Genomic DNA, 20204 nt, shown 5'->3' with positions numbered 1-20204 from the left:
CCCAAAGAAACCCAAGCCTTTTGTGTCACAGATTTGTGTGTGACACATAACGAATCCAACTATCTGGCTTCAACAAAGGGAAATAAGGAAATTTTTCATTAAAATTTTTCAAAGCTTAAAACATTATCCTCTGGGGCACCTGGGTGGCTCAGTGGGTTAAGCCACTGCCTTCGGCTCAAGTCATGATCTCAGGGTCCTGGGATCGAGTCCCACATTGGGCTCTCTGCTTGGCAGGGAGCCTGCTTCCCTCTCTCTCTCTCTCTCTGCCAGCCTCTCTACCTACCTGTGATCTCTCTCTGTCAAATAAATAAATAAAATCTTAAAAAAAAAAGAAAGAAAGAAAAAAAAATTATCCTCTGGAAGTTTACCTAAGACTTTGACATCTGTTCACCTATTTTCTTGAGATTTAAATCAAACTGATTCTTTCCCAATGTGATGGCAATTATGACACCAATAAAAACACAAAATACAGAAATTCAGAGGTAAAAAGAATGTCTCATTCAACTGTTCCATTTATGGACATTATTACTGTAATCATTATAATGTAATAAGTATTGTATTTATCTAATAGTTTTGACTAGACCAATCCATTAGGAATATACTTTTAAGGTAACAATCTCAGAATGTAAAAGACATAATTTATGAATAATCCAGTTTTTATATTGTCTTTCCTTAATCCTGAGTTTATATTCTACCTTGAAAAGTCAGAATCTAACATTAAGTCCTATCTACTACATAATTAAATTCAATAGTGAAGAATATTTAGAAGTGATTGAAGTAATAGGGCAAAGGGTGGGTGCTGGAAAAGACCAAATAGAATGACTGTTTGATATAGTAAAGAAGTGCCTCTCAAACTTTCATGTAGCTATAAGTCAGCTAGAGATCTTGTACAGATTCTGTGCAGATTCTGATTCAGTAGACCTAGAATGGGAGCGGAGGTTTTGTACTTCGAACAAACTTCCAGATGCCAAAGATGCAACAACATGAACCACAACACACTCTCAGTAGTGAGGAAGAAGCTAGAATCCAGTAATTGAGTAGGGAGGGTTAATGGCTGTGTCTCTAGCTCAGCATCATAGAAAACATCAAAACTCAACCAGCAGCCATTTGCCATCTTGAATCTCTTAGCTTCTAAGATGACAACTCTCCAACATTCTGATGCTAATAACCAACTTATACCCTTCCATAAGCAAAAGCCATAATCTCTGGAAATGTTTCTTTATCTGGAAACCTGATGGATATGGGTCAAATAGCCAGAGAAGTAACAGTGAAGGTGACATCATCTCCTGAGTCGAAAGAGTAAAAACAAGACCAGTAACCTAATCAACTGGCTTTATCAGAATTGTGTCATTCCATATACCTAAAACTCTGATGTTTTATGTCAATCATATCTTGGTAAGAAAAAAAAAATAACTGGGCCATTCTTCACAAACTCCAATCGTGATTCTAAAGGTAGATCCTTTCGGAAAATTATAACAAATCTTCTCTTATTATTTTTTTTTTTTAAATGATGGACGTATCAGTATGAGTGTTTCCTCCCTTTCTCAGTATAAAACAAATTCACATTCACATTCAATTTCAATAAGTTTTTAATTCTTCATTAAGTAATTTTATTTTAGAAGGGAGCATTGAGAGCACATGAGAGAAATACTTGATATATGAAAACCTTAAAGACGTGGTATGCCCTAATTACTTTCAGAATTATTTGCTTCACTGAACACAACACAAGAGTGGGAATCAATACTCTGGTTTATCTCTTTTTAGAGTGTCTATTTTCACTAGAACTTTTTGTCTCTAAAAGCAGACACCTTCTTTAGGAAATGAAGGCAGGTTGCTGTACCCATTTACTTTACAGCTGTGGTCAGAGGCAGTGCACATTATCTAGTGAACTCAGGAAAGATTGTCAGACGGGTACTGTCCATGAAGATGTTTACTCAGCAAGGAGCTATCAAACATATTTAAATGTTTTATCTTTAACAGCCAAAGAGAATATCAGAAGCCTCATTCCCTGGCTAGACAATAAGCATGCTGTCCTAAGTTAGCTGAGTACACAGCGTATCATTTCAATTGTTGTGTGAATGATGGCATAAGTATGACAGTTGATACCATCACTAAACCATATTCTTGGAAACAAGGCAGTTTATAAATTCAGAGAGGAAGATTTTGCTAGGTGGGTGTTTATATCTATATTTGCCACCTGAGGCAAGTAATAGGTTTATTTTGGAACATGTTGTATAAGCAGAGATATATCCTAAATTTTACAAAGGAGTAAGAGATGCTTTTGTTTTGTTTTGTTTTTGTTTTGTTTTCAGTGATTGCCGTTTCGTTTACTGGGTATCTTAATGTAAAATAACTCCCGAAACTTGCAAATTTATCTGTACCCATCCTCTGGGCTAAAGAGTTGCTGCACTTGCTTCAGAAATGGAAACCCTGATTTCTATCTCACAGGTATTTTCGAAGGCACAGCAGCACAGTGGGACCTATGTTCACTTGTCTTTGTTCCCCTGATAAGCAGGAAAGCATCCTGGAGGAGAAAGACAGGCACAGGGTGTCACTGAGAAGCTAAGGTTCATGTTCCCTGTAGGAACCATTCCTGTCACTAACATGATGCTTTACTTAAACTACCCAGACAAAAATAGATCTTCACTTGAGCTGGAAAAGCAGTGGGAAGGAAAGTATAAAACTACAAGTTTAAATATTTCCACTCTGTCTATGAAAATGACTACCTGTTTTTTGGTAACCTTGATTAGATTAATTCACTTAAACTGCGGCAAATTGATGCACCTTTCCTGTCAATCAAGTGAACCTCTTTTAAATAATGAACAGAGTCAAAGAAAATGTAGCAGATTAACTTGAAGCTGACACAGTATCAGTCTGGGTCATCACTGATGACATTTAGACTGGAAACAAAATATTGAATTAAAATCACATATACCTTTTTAAAAATAAATGATAAATCTCAAAACAAATAACCAATTTCAATAATAATGATTTAACTATATCAATTAACTTTTTCCAAGATGTAGCTATTAAAATAAAAGCCACAATTTGACAATTACCTGTTTTTCATTAGTTTCCAGTTGTTTTAAAAGGGTTATGCTATCTTTTCAACTGGATTACAAACTCTTTAAGGGCAGCAATAATGTGTTTTTCATCCATGATTGAGGGCTATCTACATCACAAGATCTCTGTGCTGCTCGTGAGCTCAACATGGATAGAGAGATGAAGAAGTATTCCAGGCTAGCCTCTAAGAAGATCCTGTTCGCATTAAGGGAATAAAATGTTCTCTGTGTCACCAAATTCCTAATTACACTATTCCTTTGTGCCACAGCTAGATTAAGCTAGAAGTATAATGGAGATTTGGAGGCAGGGGGAGAAGGCTAGAACATTTCATAGACTTGTCTTACCTTACAGTTATGGCCCTAATGCTACAGTACCAACTCATTTGTCCTACTCTTCCTAAGAACTGATTAGAGTAAGTTTTACCTTCCCTGGAGTTTAAATTTCTATTCCTTTGCTTTAATAAAATTGAAGTATCTCTATGCAGTGATTCTTAGTATAGTGATTTATTTTGTAATCATAATATCACTAATATTTACCATTTATTGAGCATGTACTAAATGATGAGTACTCTACATAGATTATGTAATTAAATATATTCAAAAAGCCTATGAGGTAGTTCTTATTAGTCCCAAAATAGAGATAAGGAAGCTGAAGCCTGAGAGCTTATTTAACCTCATACATCTGAAAGGGAAGGGAGGAAGTTTGAAACTGGGTCTGACTACAAAGTGGTGCTCCTAATGTGAGAGTCTTGACTTAGAAAATAAAGACAGCATTCCTATGTTTGTCAGGTTGTGTGGCTACTGAATACATGTTGTACAGTGGGATAGGGAAATAGGTGAAGCCATCATTTGCTTCAGGTAGAGCTAAAACACTACCACAAAATCATTTAATGAAAACTGAGATGCAGCTGAAAGCTCAGATGTAGTCGCTACCTTCAACTGATAGAAAAATGAACTCAAACTTGCTGGATGACAGACCCTGAATAACTTAGGAGACAAGAAATAGACTCGATTGAGAAAACTAAGTATTTTTTTTCCCTTCCCTCATGACTTTATCCATAATAGAAAGTAAAAGAACAGTTCATCAGACACCAAAAAGAGGGTGAAAAGAGAAGTCACAAATTGGGAGAAGAGACTTGTAATGCACATAACTCACAGAAAGAACTTCTGTAAACTAATCAGAAAAAAAAAAAAAGAATCCAATAGAAAATGAACAACAGGATTCAACAGGCTCTTCACAAAAGGGTAAATACAAATGGCCAATACAAAAAAAAAAAAAAAAGATATACTGTCTTATTAGAAATCAGAGAGGTAAAAAAAATCTCTGTGAACTGCCATGTAACATATATGAGACTGAGAAAATATTACAAGTCAGGTGAGAATATGAAGAAACTCGAGCACTTACACAGTTCTAGTGGGAGGATAAATGTGACAATTTTGTAAGGCACATTGGCATTATCTAGAAAGTTGTTTTACTCATTGATATATGCCATAGGGACAATTTTGTCCACATATACAGAGAGAAAGAAAGGATCATAGCAACACTAGTCTTATAACTTAAAAAAAGGGGGAGGGGTAAAAAGAGAAGCAACGCAAATATCAATCAACAGATCAACAATAAGTAGATACATAGATGATGGTGTAGCTGTGTGATAGAATATTACATAACAGTGAAAATAAATACATGTACAGCTACAGGGAATAATATGAATGGATCTTAGGAATTAAAGATTAAACAAAAAGCTGTTGCAGAAATATACATGAAGTAAAATTCTACTTACAAAACTCTTTGACATGTGAGACTAAGTGATATAGCTCAGGAATGATAATGCAAAATTCAGGCCAGGATAGGGATACGCTATGCAGAGAAAAGTGAGTTGACAGCAAAATTAAATGTAGTGTTTTCTTCTTAACTTTAGTGGTGGGTGTCCAAGTGAACATTGCATAATTATACTTTTTCTAGTTCTTTTTTGGGGGCTTTAAAAAAAACTCTATATATAACACAAAATTGACCATTTTAACAATTTTAAGTGTTCAGTTCAGTGGCAATCATCCTTAGATAAAAAGAATTGTTCTTCTTATCTAATAATATTTTATTAAAGGAGTTTATGGCAATGCTTGGTGATAATTACATCACTTTCATATTGTTGGTGAATTTTAGCCAGTTCATGATTGTTAAGAAAAAGTATCTCATTTGGGTAAGTTACCAAAGTCAAAAACTTGGTTTTCTTTGCTGAGAAAAGTACACTGAGTTAGTCTGGGGGAAATTAATATAATATGTAGAGGAAGATTAAGAAGTTTCTTGTCCTGAAGTAAATAAAAAATAGCGACATATTTACAATGGGATCTGAAGATTCAATGACACCTTGAGTTTATCTGCCTCTTTGTAGGGTTGATTGTAAAACAAATTTTAAATCATATAGTTGTTTTATGGCATTCCTTAACTTTCAGTTATCTTTCTGATTATTATTACTATTAATTATTACTATCCCAGTAATAAAGATTGACAGTTGCTTCTGGACACTTTCTAAGTATTACATAGTAAAAAGGAGTAAGTAATAGTTTTATAATTCTTTCCATAATACCATTCATGTGTTCTGTGAAGAGCAAGGATAAAACAGCAGGTATGAAAACCAGTGGAGTTATTTCTAATTTTCCATCGAGTCACACTTTTGAGCATTATTGATCTCGTTTTTTTTCCTCTAAAGCTAGGATTTCAGACCCAAGCTTAGCAATTTCTTGTTATGGTTGTTCATTTATTTCTCATGCCTGTTGCAGCATGACTTAATCATTGTTTAAATGCATTTGTAACTCCAGAAACTGGCAAGGAAAAAGAAGGGGGGAGTAGGGCTGTATTAGGCAAGAATTCTGTTTTATAATAAAAGAAGCCATTGAGCACGAAAGCTGATTATGGAACAAACCCAATCACGGTCTGAAAATTCCACCAGAGAATGAAGCATGATAGACATTTTCAAGTCCTAATTTCTTTTCTGCCTATAGGAGTTCTTCGTTAAAAGCAATGTATAAACCCATTTTAAAAAATCTGGCAAGACTTCAAAAAAAAGTAGTTTAATCTGCTACATTTTATGACATTTTATAGCCAATCCATGTTTCAACAAGTTCATTCACTTAATAATTACAATACATTGTCTGATACATTTCTCTTTTATAAGCTAGTTTTTCTCATGAAGTATTATTTGTTCAGATTTTTTAAAATCTCAGTTTCTTTATGGGATAGTTCCATCAATATTCACAATGCATAATTTATGTTATTTATTATATTTATGTCCTTTATTATAAAGGACTTAGCCAACAAAGTACCATGAAGAATAATGATAATACACTTTGTTGGTTCTGCTTCTTTAGGATTTAATTAAATGTAACCACATGGCACTGAGAAGATGGCATAGACGATTTGTGAGAAACAACATGGCAAAGTAAATTAAAATTGTAAACAATTGTTTCATTGTACAAATAACTAAGTTTCACTGCATTCTGAGAGGCAACAGTGCTCAATGGAATCAATTGGATGACAGATCCCAACTTCTCAATTGCAGAAAGAAATTAAACACTAAATGTATTATCTAAGCCTATTATAATTTGTTGGAAGCACTCACTTAAGCATTTTCTGGAAATTCATATCTAGGGTAATACATAAAGACCCAATCTGATAAACTTGCACATGGTGAAGCTGCACTAAATGTCTGTAACTCTCTGATATTCTCTCCTTTAAAAAGTATAAATATGTGTATATTACAAATATATGTATGTGCGTTTGCATACATATATTTCCTAGCCCACTCCACCCATGCTCTAGGTGATACATTCTCAGTCAATGGAATCTAGCCAACATACCATATGGCACATATACTTCTGGCTAACGGGCATTAGTGCACCACCATCACATTACAAAGACCCTCTGCCAAAGAGTACTCTACCTGATTTTCCTAAGTTAACTAGGTTCCAAAACATGTATTGTTTACTGTGTTGTAACTGCTCTTTCTACTATTTTTTTATGGTGAAGTTTTGACCCATAATGAATGACAATAAATCAAAGAGTACAGAAGTAATATGTACACAAAGGTGGTGATGGGGTAAGCAGGCCATAAAATGTTTTCAGAGAAATGACTTTAGAACCAGAAAGTAAGATCATAAAGCAATATTAATTGTTGAAGGTCATCCTTTGACCTTCATAAACATTGTAAGTATTACTGCAACCTGGAGAACTGATGAGCAAAGAGATTTTCCATGTTAATTGTCTGAAAAGCAACTCCAAAAGCTGTCCCCCAAAGAACCCATATGGAAATGATCCTGTCATTTCTGGGAATTCATCCCCAGAATTAAACCAACTTTGCTATGTCCAGAAGTTTTCCAGATACATGGTTTCTTTGGAAATTAATTAAAAGATACGGCTTTTCATGGACTAACGGTATCCAAAAAACTAGCTGAATTACAGCAGGGACATTTCAGAGTGAAGAGATGGACTACATTTGCTAAAAGTGAAAGAATAAAAAGGAGGACAAAATATCATGAGAGAGAAAATAAATAATAAACTGATATAAATTTAAATCTCAAGTCCAACCTGGCACACTTAATACAAAATGGAAGCCACTCTTCTGAGGTTATTGAGAGGCTTTCATTTCCACATCTCACAGATTGGGAGAGAAACTATGTGAACTCTTCCATACAACTCTTTCCTACCTTCTTCGCCTTTCCCATATACACATAGATTCAGGGGAAAAGAAAAGTTAACAAGACATAAGAAAATCCTCTTTGCAGTAAATAAAACAGTGTTTAACCTCTATCGATTATTTTATCTGTACTTACCAAATATTCAGATGTTCAAGGGGTGGGGTTGTAGGAGAAGAGGAAGAGAAAGTGGGAAGGACCCATATAGCTCACTGACCCACTAAAGACACTACTGTCAATAAGATGCAGCTCCACTACCATGGAACTGTCATTCTAAAGATAGGAATGTGAACAAATAAATAGGCAATAATAAGTACAAAATTGGAAATTTTATGAAAGAAACAAGGGCTAGAAGGTAGCAATGGCCGTTGTGTGTATTGATGATGGAGACCAGCTTTAGACAGCATATTCAAGGCCAAATAAGGAGTTGGACATAGAGAGATGGGGAAGCATTTCCTGGGGAAAAACACCAACACTACTGCTCCTGAGGTAGAAAGAGTGTGAGGGCAGTAAGAAATTATGAACAAACACCCACAGTGACCAATTCCCTTTCTGCAAAGATTGTTCTGGTTGTCTTACAGAGAATGGACTGGAGGAGTCAAAGCCAAAGTGGAAGAATTGTTGCAGAAGTCCTGGTAAGAGACGTGGCCATCAGGACCAAACAGGACCAAGGAAATGGAAAGAGTGAAGAGATGTGGCTTGCTGATGGAGTGGGCATGGCGATGCAAGGAAAGGAAGACTCAGCAGTGACTTCCAGGTTGCAGTCTTGAGCATCTGGGTGGCCGGGGATGGAATGCTCTGACAAGAGTAAGAACAGACAATGGAAAACAGATTTGGGGGGAAGGACTGGTTGACTAAAGTCAAGAATTCTATTTAATGCTTTTTTTATGGATTGATTCTATAGATTTTTTCTGTCAGAAGTGGCCATAAGCAGAAATTCACTTACAAATAACTTCATCATTGATCCTGTTTGAGCCACGAAATGTCTGCTTTATAAAATGAGATTACAAAACTAAATACTGTAATTCCTCTCAACCTGGTATAACAAGTAACCATGTGAGAACTATAATGTGTCTCAGGGCACAGCACATTTTGAGCTTCTTAGAGGAAAGTACTGGTAATATGTGGAAGGGTCATTAATTTAGTATCCAGAAATACATTGTTGGATACCATAGAGCTAAAAATAAGAGGTCTAAAAATACTAGTACAGTCTCCGCCCCCATAAATGCTTTCTCTAATGGCATTTCTCCTTTTCATGTATCCTGTCCTAGTTTAAGTCTGTGAGCTTTGAAACAAATAATTTGATAAACTCACAATCTGGAAAGGTACTAATGCAATATTTGAAGTAGAGTCCATTATATTTAGAGAGGATATTCTCCCTGTTTTCCTTGGACTTCTGTGCTATTCAAGTTGAGGAGACCTCCAGAAGTTATACATGGGATTTACCTATTTCAAATTCTTTTTTTAAATTTTATTTCTTGTCAGCGTTTCAGAATTCATTGTTTATGAACCACACCCAGTGCTCCATGCAATACATGCCCTCCATAATACCCACCACCAGGCTCACCCAACCCCCCCACCTCCCTCCCCTCCAAAACCCTCAGTTTGTTTCTCAGAGTTCACAGACTCTCATGGTTTGTTTCCCCTTCCCAACTCACTTTTCCTCTCCTTCTCCCAATGTCCTCCGTGTTATTCCATATGCTCCACAAATAAGTGAAACGATATGATAATTGACTCTCTCTGCTTGACTTAATTCACTCAGCATAATCTCTTCCAGACCCATCCATGTTGCTACAAAAGTTGGGTATCATTCCTTTCTGATGGAGGCATAATACTCCATTGTATATATGGACCATATCTTCTTTTTCCATTCATCCATTGAAGGGCATCTTGGTTCTTTCCACAGTTTGGTGACTATGGCCGTTGCTGCCATGAACATTGGGGTACAGATGGCTCTTCTTTTCACTACATCAGTAGCTTTGGGGTAAATACCCTGTAGTGCAATTTCAGGGTCATAGGGTAGCTCTATTTTTAATTTCTTAAGGAATCTCCCCACTGTTTTCCAAAGTGGCTGCACTAACTTGCATTCCCACCAACAGTGTAAGAGGGTTCCACTTTCTCCACATCCTCTCCAACACTTGTTGTTCACTGTCTTATTAATTTTGGCCATTCTAACTGGTGTAAGGTGGTATCTCAATGGTGGTTTTGATTTTAATCTCCCTAATTGCTAATGATGATTAATATTTTTTCATATGTTTGTTAGCCATTTGTATGTCTTTTTTGAAGAAGTGTCTATTCATGTCTTCTGCCCATTTTTTGATGTGATTATCTGTTTTGTGTGTGTTGAGTTTGAGGAGTTCTTCTTTATAGATCTTGGATATCAGCCCTTTGTCTGTAGTGTCATTTGCAAATATCTTCTTCCACTCTGTGGGTTGCCTCTTTGTTTTGTTGACTGTTTCCTTTGCTGTGCAGAAGCTTTTGATTTTGATGAAGTCCCAAAAGTTCATTTTTGCTTTTGTTTCCTTTGCCTTTGGAGACATATCTTGAAAGAAGTTGCTGTGGCCAATGTCAAAGAGGTTACTGCCTATGTTCTCCTCCAAGATTTTGATAGATTCCTGCCTCACATTGAGGTCTTTCAAATTCTTGACTAGAGGACTAATTACTAATTGTATAAAATTACTCATAGAAAGCTAAATATGAGTCTTTATACCATATCAGTTGTTTTATTATATTGATTTTTCAATGTTTGTATGAAATAGTGTATGCAATTACAGCTATTGCCTAAATTTCATTCTCCTCTGAGGCATCCATGAGCCAACCTTCAGAGATCCAAAGTGTGAGATATATAACTCATTCTTGAATGTTTCTAGAGAATTCCCAGGTGGACCGATTTAATAAACATTAAGAAAATGTGTACCATGTGTCAGAAACTGCAAGGGGCTGAGGATACAAAGTCAGTATTTTCATAAACTGCCTCAAATCCCGACTCTTTTTTTAAATAGTAGCTAATATTCATTGAGCTCTTAGTGTGTTCCAATAAATGTTTTAGATAGTTTCAAGGAATAACTCAGCCATTTATTTTTCATACAAATTTTCTCACATTACAAGGAATAGGATGACCAACTTGTCCCAGTTTGCTTGGGACTGCCTCAGTTATTTTTTTTAAATTGAGGTGAAATTCACATAACTTAAAATTAACCATTTTAGATTGCATATTTGGTGGCATTCAATACATTCAAAATGTTGTGCTATCACAACCTCTATCTAGTTCCAAAACATTTTCATCATCCCAAAAGAAACTTCCTAACCCATTCTGGAATCACCCACTATGCCTATCTCTCCCCAGCTCCCGGCAGCCATCAATATGCCTTTTGTATTTATAGATTTACCTATTTCTGACATTCCACATAAATAGAATCATACAATATATGAACTTTTCTGTCTGGCTTGTTTGACTTAGCATGTTTTTGAGGTTCATCAATACTGCAGCATATGTCAACACTTTATTCTTTTTGTGGTTAAATAGTATTCCACTGTAAGTATATACCATATTTGTTTATTAATCGTCAGTGGTCAGATATTTGAGTTGTTTCCACCTTTTAGCTATGATAAATAGTGTTTCCATGAACATCCATATACAAGTATTTGAGTACCTGTTCTCAAATCTTTTGGATAAATACCCAGGAATGGAATTGCAGAATCATATGGCAATTCTATGTTTAACGTTTTGGGAAATCACCCAACTGTTTTCCACAGGGGCTGCACAAAAGTTCCAGTTTCTCCATATCCTTGTCAACACTCACACTTCTTATTCCCCATTTTATTTGTGTGCACATGTGTGAGTGTGTATGTTTAATTATAACAATCCTACTGAGTGTGAAGTGCCATCTCTGTGGTTTTAAGTTTCATTCTCTAATGCCTAATGATGCTGAACATCTTTTCAGGTGTTTATTGACTATCTGTCTATCTTCTTTGGAGAAAAGTCTATCAAATACTTTGTATATGTTTTTTTGGGTCGTTTGTCTTTTTGTTGTTGCGTTCTAATAATTTGTATATATCCTGAATATTTAACTCCTTATCAGATGTATAATTTGTAAATATTCTCTCCCATTGTGTAGGTTGTCTCATCATTTTCTTCATAACAAAAGTTTTAAATTTGATGAAGCACAATTTCTCTATTTTTTCCTTTTCTCCTTTTGGTGTCATGTCTAAGAACACATTGCCAAATCCAAGGTCACAAAGATTTAGGCCTACATTTGCTTCTAAGAGTTTTATAGTTGTAACTCATATATTAGGTCATTTCATTTTACATTAATTTTCATATATGGTATGATGTAGGGGTACAATTTCATCATTTTGCATGTGGATACCCGGTTGCTCTAGTACCATTTGTTAAGAGACATTTTTTTCCTACTTAATTGTCTTGGCACCCTTGATTTAATTGTCAATTGGCCTATGTTTGGCAGTAATTTCTGTGACATTGGCTGTGGAAACATTTTTCTAGATGTGTCTCCTCAGGCAAGGGAATCCAAAGCAAAAATAAACCATTGAGACTACACCAAGATAAAAAGCTCTTGCGCAGTGAAGGAAACCATCAACAAAACAAAAGACAACCTACTAAATGGGAGAAGATATTTGCAAATGATGTATCTGATAAGGGGTTAATATCCCAAAACATATAAAAAACATATACAACTCAACAACAACAAAATTAAAAAATGGGCAGAGGACCTGAATAGACATTTTTCCAAAGAAGATATACGGTTGGCCAACAGACACATGAAAAAATGCTCAACATCATTCATCATCATGGAAATGCTAATCAAAACCACAGTGAGATATCACCTTATACCTGTCAGAATGGCTAAAATCAAAAACATAAGAAATAACAAGTGTTGGCAAGAATGTGAAGAAAAAGAAACCCTCATGGGAATGCAAACTGGGGGGAATGCAAACTGATACAGCCACTGTGAGAAACAGTATGAAGGTTCTTTAAAAAATTAAAAGTAGAATCACCATATGATCCAGTAATCTTCTACTGAGTATTACCCAAAGAAAATGAAAGCACTAATTTAAAAAGATACATGCACCCCTATGTTTATTGCGGCATTATTTACAGTAACCAAGGTATTGAAGTAACCCAAGTTTCCATCAATAGGTGAATGTATAAAAGAATAGGTGATACACACACACACACACACACACTATATTATGTATTACATGATTATATGATATATATGTAATTATATATATAATGAAGTATTACTCAGCCATAAAAAAGGAATGATATCTTGCCATTTGCAACAAGGATAGTTTTAGAGAGTATAATGCTATAAAATGAGTCAGTCAAGAAAGACAAACAGCAGGGGCGCCTGGGTGGCTCAGTGGGTTAAGCCGCTGCCTTCGGCTCAGGTCATGATCTCAGGGTCCTGGGATCGAGTCCCGCATCGGGCTCTCTGCTCAGCAGGGAGCCTGCTTCCTCCTCTCTCTCTGCCTGCCTCTCTGCCTACTTGTAATCTCTCTCTGTCGAATAAATAAATAAAATCTTAAAAAAAAAAAAAAGAAAGACAAACAGCATATGATTGCACTCATGTGGAATTTAAAAAATAAATGAACAAAGGAAAAGAAGATACAAATAAAAAGACTTAAATACAGAGAATAATCTGGTGGTTGCCAGAGGGAAGGTGGGTGGGGGGATGGGTGAAAGAAATAAAAGGGATTAAGAGTACACTTATCTTGATAAACTATGAGAATGTAAGAATTGTTGAGTCTTTGTATCATATACATACAACTAAAATAACACAGGATGTTAATTACTTCAGTAAAAATCCAAAATAAATTAAAAATAAAAAAGTAATGAGCTACATTAAATACAAGTTCAGCACGGTGAGTTTTCAGTGTGTGTTACACATATACATTTTGTAATGTTTATACCAAATAGTTTAAGAACACTTCTTATAAGAAGAAGCTACATTAAAGACACAATAGTACAGTGTAATGGAACAGGTTCCTATTTTGTAATGCTTATATAGAACTGTTTTTTCAAAAAGATTTTTAAAAAGAAATTTAAAAAATCAATTGGCCATAGATGTTTGGGCTTATTTCTAAACTGTGAGTTTTATTCTGTTAGTCTATATGTCTGTCTTTATGTCAGGACTCAAACTCTCACTTCTTGAAGTGGAGGTAAGTAAAGCAGAGAGAGATTCATACCAAAAAACACATATATCTACAAAAATGTAAATTTAGAGTTTCTATCACTGAAGAGCTCACATTCTAAATCAGAAATGTGCAATCCCTTGAAATTACACAAAATATCTTCATGAATGTATGGACCACATTTATCTAGGGAGAGGGATCCATACTTTTCCTTAGATTCCCAAAAGTATATATAAAACAAACACACGGGTAAAAATTAAGTAAGAGAACAGTCATTCTCAATCCTACTTATATATTAGAATCTCCCAGGAAGCTTTTAAAAACTACTAATTATTGGAAGTCATACCTTACAATTGAATCAGTTTTCAGATTCAATTACATGGAAGTGAGGTCCATGTATTAGTATGCTTTTTAAAGCTCCCAAGTTATTGTAATGTGTGGCCAGTATTGAGGACTCCTTGTCTAAAAGGAGAATCATTATTATCATATAATGATAAAATTTACTACACATTATATAAATAATTGCAATATAGTGTGATAAATATCAAATATAGATATCTATAATAACTGTTCTCTTTTCCCTTAAGGTATGACAGATTATGATTGGGAAATTTCTGATATAATATAAAGACTGAGAAAAACATTTTTAACCCAAATCCTTATATATATTTTTATTTTCTCTGTTTCTGGATGCTGCTTCAAAATATCCTACTGAGCCATCTTTGACTGCAACCTCACACTGGTTAAGCCACTCCTGGTTTCCTGACCCTCAGAAATTGGGTGGGACAATGAATATTTGTTGTCACAAGTAGCAAAGTCTTGGGATTACTTGTTATTCAATAATAGAGGACAATGCAGAGGGCAAATAAATATTCAAAAGCTCTATAAAATAAGCATGCTCTCCATGAGTGTTCCCATGTGTAGAAGAAAGACAATGGTTGGCCTTGTAGTAAGGCACCTGGGGTCCAGTTTAGCCCATCTGATTGCTCTGTGAAATGGGAATTACAACACTTACCTCCTTGGCGAGAATTGGATCACATGTCCATAGCTAAATCGGTTATGGCTCATCCCTTTTGGCTCAGGCTAGGGCTGTGACTGGTTAGAGAAAAGTAGATACTTATACAACATTAGGGTCTACTAAGACAAGGGTTAAATTTTTTTTAATAAGAATAGAAACCATCTCCTATCATCATATATTAACACGATGACCTTAAACAAAAGCCTCTCCAAGCCTTCCAGAACAGAAGTACTGATGACAACTCTTGAGTGTGTATAGTGGGATAAGTAAGAGAAAAAAATAAATACAAAAGTTATAATTTTTTTAATTTTTTATTTTTTATAAACATATATTTTTATCCCCAGGGGTACAGGTCTGTGAATCACCAGGTTTACACACGTCACAGCACTCACCAAAGCACATACCCTCCCCAATGTCCATAACCCCACCCCTCTTCTCCCAAACCCCCTCTCCATAGCAAACCTCAGTTTGTTTTGTGAGATTAAGAGTCACTTATGGTTTGTCTCCCTCCCAATCCCATCTTGTTTCATTGATTCTTCTCCTACCCACTTAAGCTCCCATGTTGCATCACCACTTCCTCATATCAGGGAGATCATATGATAGTTGTCTTTCTCTGCTTGACTTATTTCGCTAAGCATGATACGCTCTAGTTCCATCCATGTTGTCGCAAATGGCAAGATTTCATTTCTTTTGATGGCTGCATAGTATTCCATTGTGTATATATACCACATCTTCTTGATCCATTCATCTGTTGATGGACATCTAGGTTCTTTCCATAGTTTGGCTATTGTGAACATTGCTGCTATAAACATTTGGGTGCATGTGCCCCTTTGGATCCCTACGTTTGTATCTTTAGGGTAAATACCCAGTAGTGCAATTGCTGGGTCATAGGGCAGTTCTATTTTCAACATTTTGAGGAACCTCCATGCTGTTTTCCAGAGTGGTTGCACGAGCTTGCATTCCCACCAACAGTGTAGGAGGGTTCCCCTTTCTCCGCATCCTTGCCAGCATCTGTCATTTCCTGACTTGTTGATTTTAGCCATTCTGACTGGTGTGAGATGATATCTCATTGTGGTTTGGATTTGTATTTCCCTGATGCCGAGTGATATGGAGCACTTTTTCATGTGTCTGTTGGCCATCTGGATGTCTTCTTTGCAGAAATGTCTGTTCATGTCCTCTGCCCATTTCTTGATTGGATTATTTGTTCTTTGGGTGTTGAGTTTGCTAAGTTCTTTATAGATTTTGGACACTAGCCCTTTATCTCATATGTTGTTTGCAAATATCTTCTCCCATTCTGTCAGTTGTCTTTTGATTTTGTTAACTGTTTCCTTTGCTGTGCAAAAGCTTTTTATCTTGATGAAATCCCAATAGTTCATTTTTGCCCTTGCTTCCCTTGCCTTTGGCGATGTTCCTAGGAAGATGTTGCTGCGGCTGAGGTCGAAGAGGTTGCTGCCTGTGTTCTCCTCAAGGATTTTGATGGATTCTTTTCTCACATTGAGGTCCTTCATCCATTTTGAGTCTATTTTTGTGTGTGGTGTAAGGAAATGGTCCAATTTCATTTTTCTGTATGGGGCTGTCCAATTTTCCCAACACCATATATTGAAGAGGCTGTCTTTTTTCCATTGGACATTCTTTCCTGCTTTGTTGAAGATTAGTTGACCATAGAGTTGAGGGTCTATTTCTGGGCTCTCTATTCTGCTCCATTGATCTATGTGTCTATTTTTGTGCCAGTACCATGCTGTCTTGATGATGACAGCTTTGTAATAGAGCTTGAAGTCCGGAATTGTGATGCCACCAACGTTGGCTTTCTTTTTCAATAACCCTTTGGCTATTCGAGGTCTTTTCTGGTTCCATATACAATTTAGAATTATTTGTTTCATTTCTTTGAAAAAGATCGATGGTACTTTGATAGGAATTGCATTAAATGTGTAGATTGCTTTAGGTAGAATAGACATTTTCACAATATTTATTCTTCCAATCCATGAGCATGGAATATTTCTTTGTGTCTTCCTCAATTTCTTTCATGAGTACTTTATAGTTTTCTGAGTATAGATTCTGTGCCTCTTTGGTTAGGTTTATTCCTAGGTAACTTATGGTTTGGGGTACAATTTTAAATGGGATTGACTCCTTAATTTCTCTTTCTTCTGTCTTGTTGTTGGAGTAGAGAAATGCAACTGATTTCTGTGCATTGATTTTATATCCTGACACTTTACTGAATTCCATTCCTGTACAAGTTCTAGCAGTTTTGGAGTGGAGTCTTTTGGGTTTTCCACATATAGTATCATATCATCTGCAAAGAGTGATAATTTGACTTCTTCTTTGCCGATTTGGATGCCTTTAATTTCCTTTTGTTTTCTGATTGCTGAGGCTAGGACTTCTAGTACTATGTTGAATAGCAGTGGTGATAATGGACATCCCTGCCGTGTTCCTGACCTTAGCAGAAAAGCTTTCAGTTTTTCTCCATTGAGAATGATATTTGCGGTGGGTTTTTAATAGATGGCTTTGATAATAGTGAGGTATATGTGCCCTTTATCCCTACGCTTTGAAGAGTTTTGATCAGGAAGGGATGCTGTACTTTGCCAAATGCTTTTTCAGCATCTATTGAGAGTAGCATATGGTTCTTGTTCTTTCTTTTATTGATGTGTTGTATCACATTGACTGATTTGTGGATGTTGAACCAACCTTGCAGCCCTGGAATAAATCCCACTTGGTCGTGGTGAATAATCCTTTTAATGTACTGTTGTATCCTATTGACTAGTATTTTGGTGAGAATTTTCACATCTGTGTTCATCAAGGATATTGGTCTATAGCTCTCTTTTTCTATGGGATCCTTGTCTGGTTTTGGGATCAAGGTGATGCTGGCTTCATAAAATGAGTTTGGAAGATTTCCATCCATTGCTATTTTCTGGAACAGTTTCAGGAGAATAGGAATTAGTTCTTCTTTAAATGTTTGGTAGATTTCCCCCGGGAAGCTGTCTGGCCCTGGGCTTTTGTTTGTTTGGAGATTTTTAATGACTGTTTCAATCTCCTTACTGGTGATGGGTCTGTTCAGACTTTCTATTTCTTCCTGGTTCAGTTGTGGTAGTTTATATGTTTCTAGGAATGCATCCATTTCTTCCAGATTGTCAAATTTGTTGGCGTAGAGTTGCTCATAGTATGTTCTTATAATAGTTTGTATTTCTTTGGTGTTAGTTGTGATCTTTCCTCTTTCATTCATGATTTTATTTATTTGGGTCCTTTCTCTTTTCTTTTTGATAAGTCTGGCCAGGGGTTTATCACTTTTATTAATTCTTTCAAAGAACCAGCTCCTAGTTTTGTTGATTTGCTCTATTGCTTTTTTGGTTTCTATTTCAGTGATTTCTGCTCTGATCTTTATGATTTCTCTTCTCCTGCTCGGCTTAAGGTTTCTTTCTTGTTCTCTCTCCAGCTCCTTTAGGTGTAGGGTTAGGTTGTGTACCTGAGACCTTTTTTGTTTCTTGAGAAAGGCTTGTACTGCTATATATTTTCCTCTCAGGACTGCCTTTGTTGTGTCCCACAGATTGTGAACCGTTGTATTTTCATTATCATTTGTTTCCATGATTTTTTTCAATTCTTCTTATATTCCCGGTTGACCCATTCATTCTTTAGAAGGACGCTGTTTAGTCTCCATGTATTTGGGTTCTTTCCAAACTTCCCCTTGTGGTTGAGTTCTAGCTTCAGAGCATTGTGGTCTGAAAATATGCAGGGAATGATCCCAATCTTTTGATACCAGTTGAGTCCTGATTTAGGACCGAGGATGTGATCTACTCTGGAGAATGTTCCATGTGCACTAGAGGAGAATGTGTATTCTGTTGCTTTGGGATGAAATGTTCTGAATATATCTGTGATGTCCATCTGGTCCAGTGTGTCGCTTAAGGCCTTTATTTCCTTGTTGATCTTTTGCTTGGATGATCTGTCCATTTCAGTGAGGGGAGTGTTAAAGTCCTCTACTATTATTGTATTATTATTGATGTGTTTCTTTGATTTTGTTATTAATTGGTTTATATAGTTGGCTGCTCCCACGTTGGGGGCATAGATATTTCAAATTGTTAAATCTTCTTGTTGGACAGACCCTTTGAGTATGATATAGTGTCCTTCCTCATCTCTTATTATAGTCCTTGGTTTAAAATCTAATTGATCTGATATAAGGATTGCTACTCCTGCTTTCTTCTGATGTCCATTAGCATGGTAAATTCTTTTCCACCCTCTCACTTTAAATATGGAGGTGTCTTTGGGCTTAAAATAAGTTTCTTGGAGGCAACATATATATTGGTTTTGGTTTTTTTTTTTTTCCATTCTGATACTCTGTGTCTTTTGATTGGGGCATTTAGCCCATTAACATTTAGAATAACTATTGAGAGAGATGAATTTAGTGCCATTGTATTGCCTGTAAGGTCACTATTAGTATATATTGTCTCTGTTCCTTACTGATCTACCACTTGTAGGCTCTCTCTTTGCTTAGAGGACCGCTTTCAATATTTCCTGTAGAGCTGGTTTGGTGTTTGCAAATTCTTTCAGTTTTTGTTTGTCCTGGACGCTTTTAATCTCTCCTTCTATTTTCAATGATAGCCTAGCTGGATATAGTATTCTTGGCTGCATGTTTTTCTCGTTTAGTGCTCTGAAAATATCATGCCAGCTCTCTCTGGCCTGCCAGGTCTCTGTGGATAAGTCAGCTGCCAATCTAATATTTTTACCATTGTATGTTACAGACTTCTTTTCCTGGGCTGCTTTCAGGATTTTCTCTTTGTCATTGAGACTTGTAAATTTTACTATTAGGTGACGAGGTGTGGGCCTATTCTTATTGATTTTGAGGGGCATTCTCTGAACCTCCTGAATTTTGATGCTCGTTCCCTTTGCCATATTGGGGAAATTCTCCCCAATAATTCTCTCCAGTATACCTTCTGCTCCTCTCTCTCTTTCTTCTTCTTCTGGAATCCCAATTATTCTAATGTTGTTTCGTCTTATGGTGTCACTTATCTCTCGAATTCTCCCCTCGTGGTCCAGTAGCTGTTTGTCCCTCTTTTGCTCAGCTTCTTTATTCTCTGTCATTTGGTCTTCTATATTACTAATTCTTTCTTCTGCCTCATTTATCCTAGCAGTGAGAGCCTCCATTTTTGATTGCACCCCATTAATAGCTTTTTTTATTTCAACTTGGTTAGATTTTAGTTCTATTATTTCTCCAGAAAGGGCTTTTATATCTCCCGAGAGGGTTTCTCTAATATCTTCCATGCCTTTTTCGAGCCCGGCTAGAACCTTGAGAA

The 20204-nt window shown here is 36.1% G+C and overlaps 1 protein-coding gene across 5 annotated transcripts in view; it reads right to left on the bottom strand.

Moving 5' to 3' along the window:
- Positions 1–20204, bottom strand: part of LMNTD1 (lamin tail domain containing 1) — a 521212-nt gene that overhangs the window by 362389 nt on the left and 138619 nt on the right. The window lies entirely within an intron of this gene.

The sequence above is a fragment of the Mustela nivalis genome (assembly GCF_964662115.1).
Source record: "Mustela nivalis genome assembly, chromosome: 7".
NCBI lineage: Eukaryota > Metazoa > Chordata > Mammalia > Carnivora > Mustelidae > Mustela > Mustela nivalis.
Note: the sequence above shows the minus strand (reverse complement) of the source record. Positions and strands in the feature narration are given on the sequence as shown.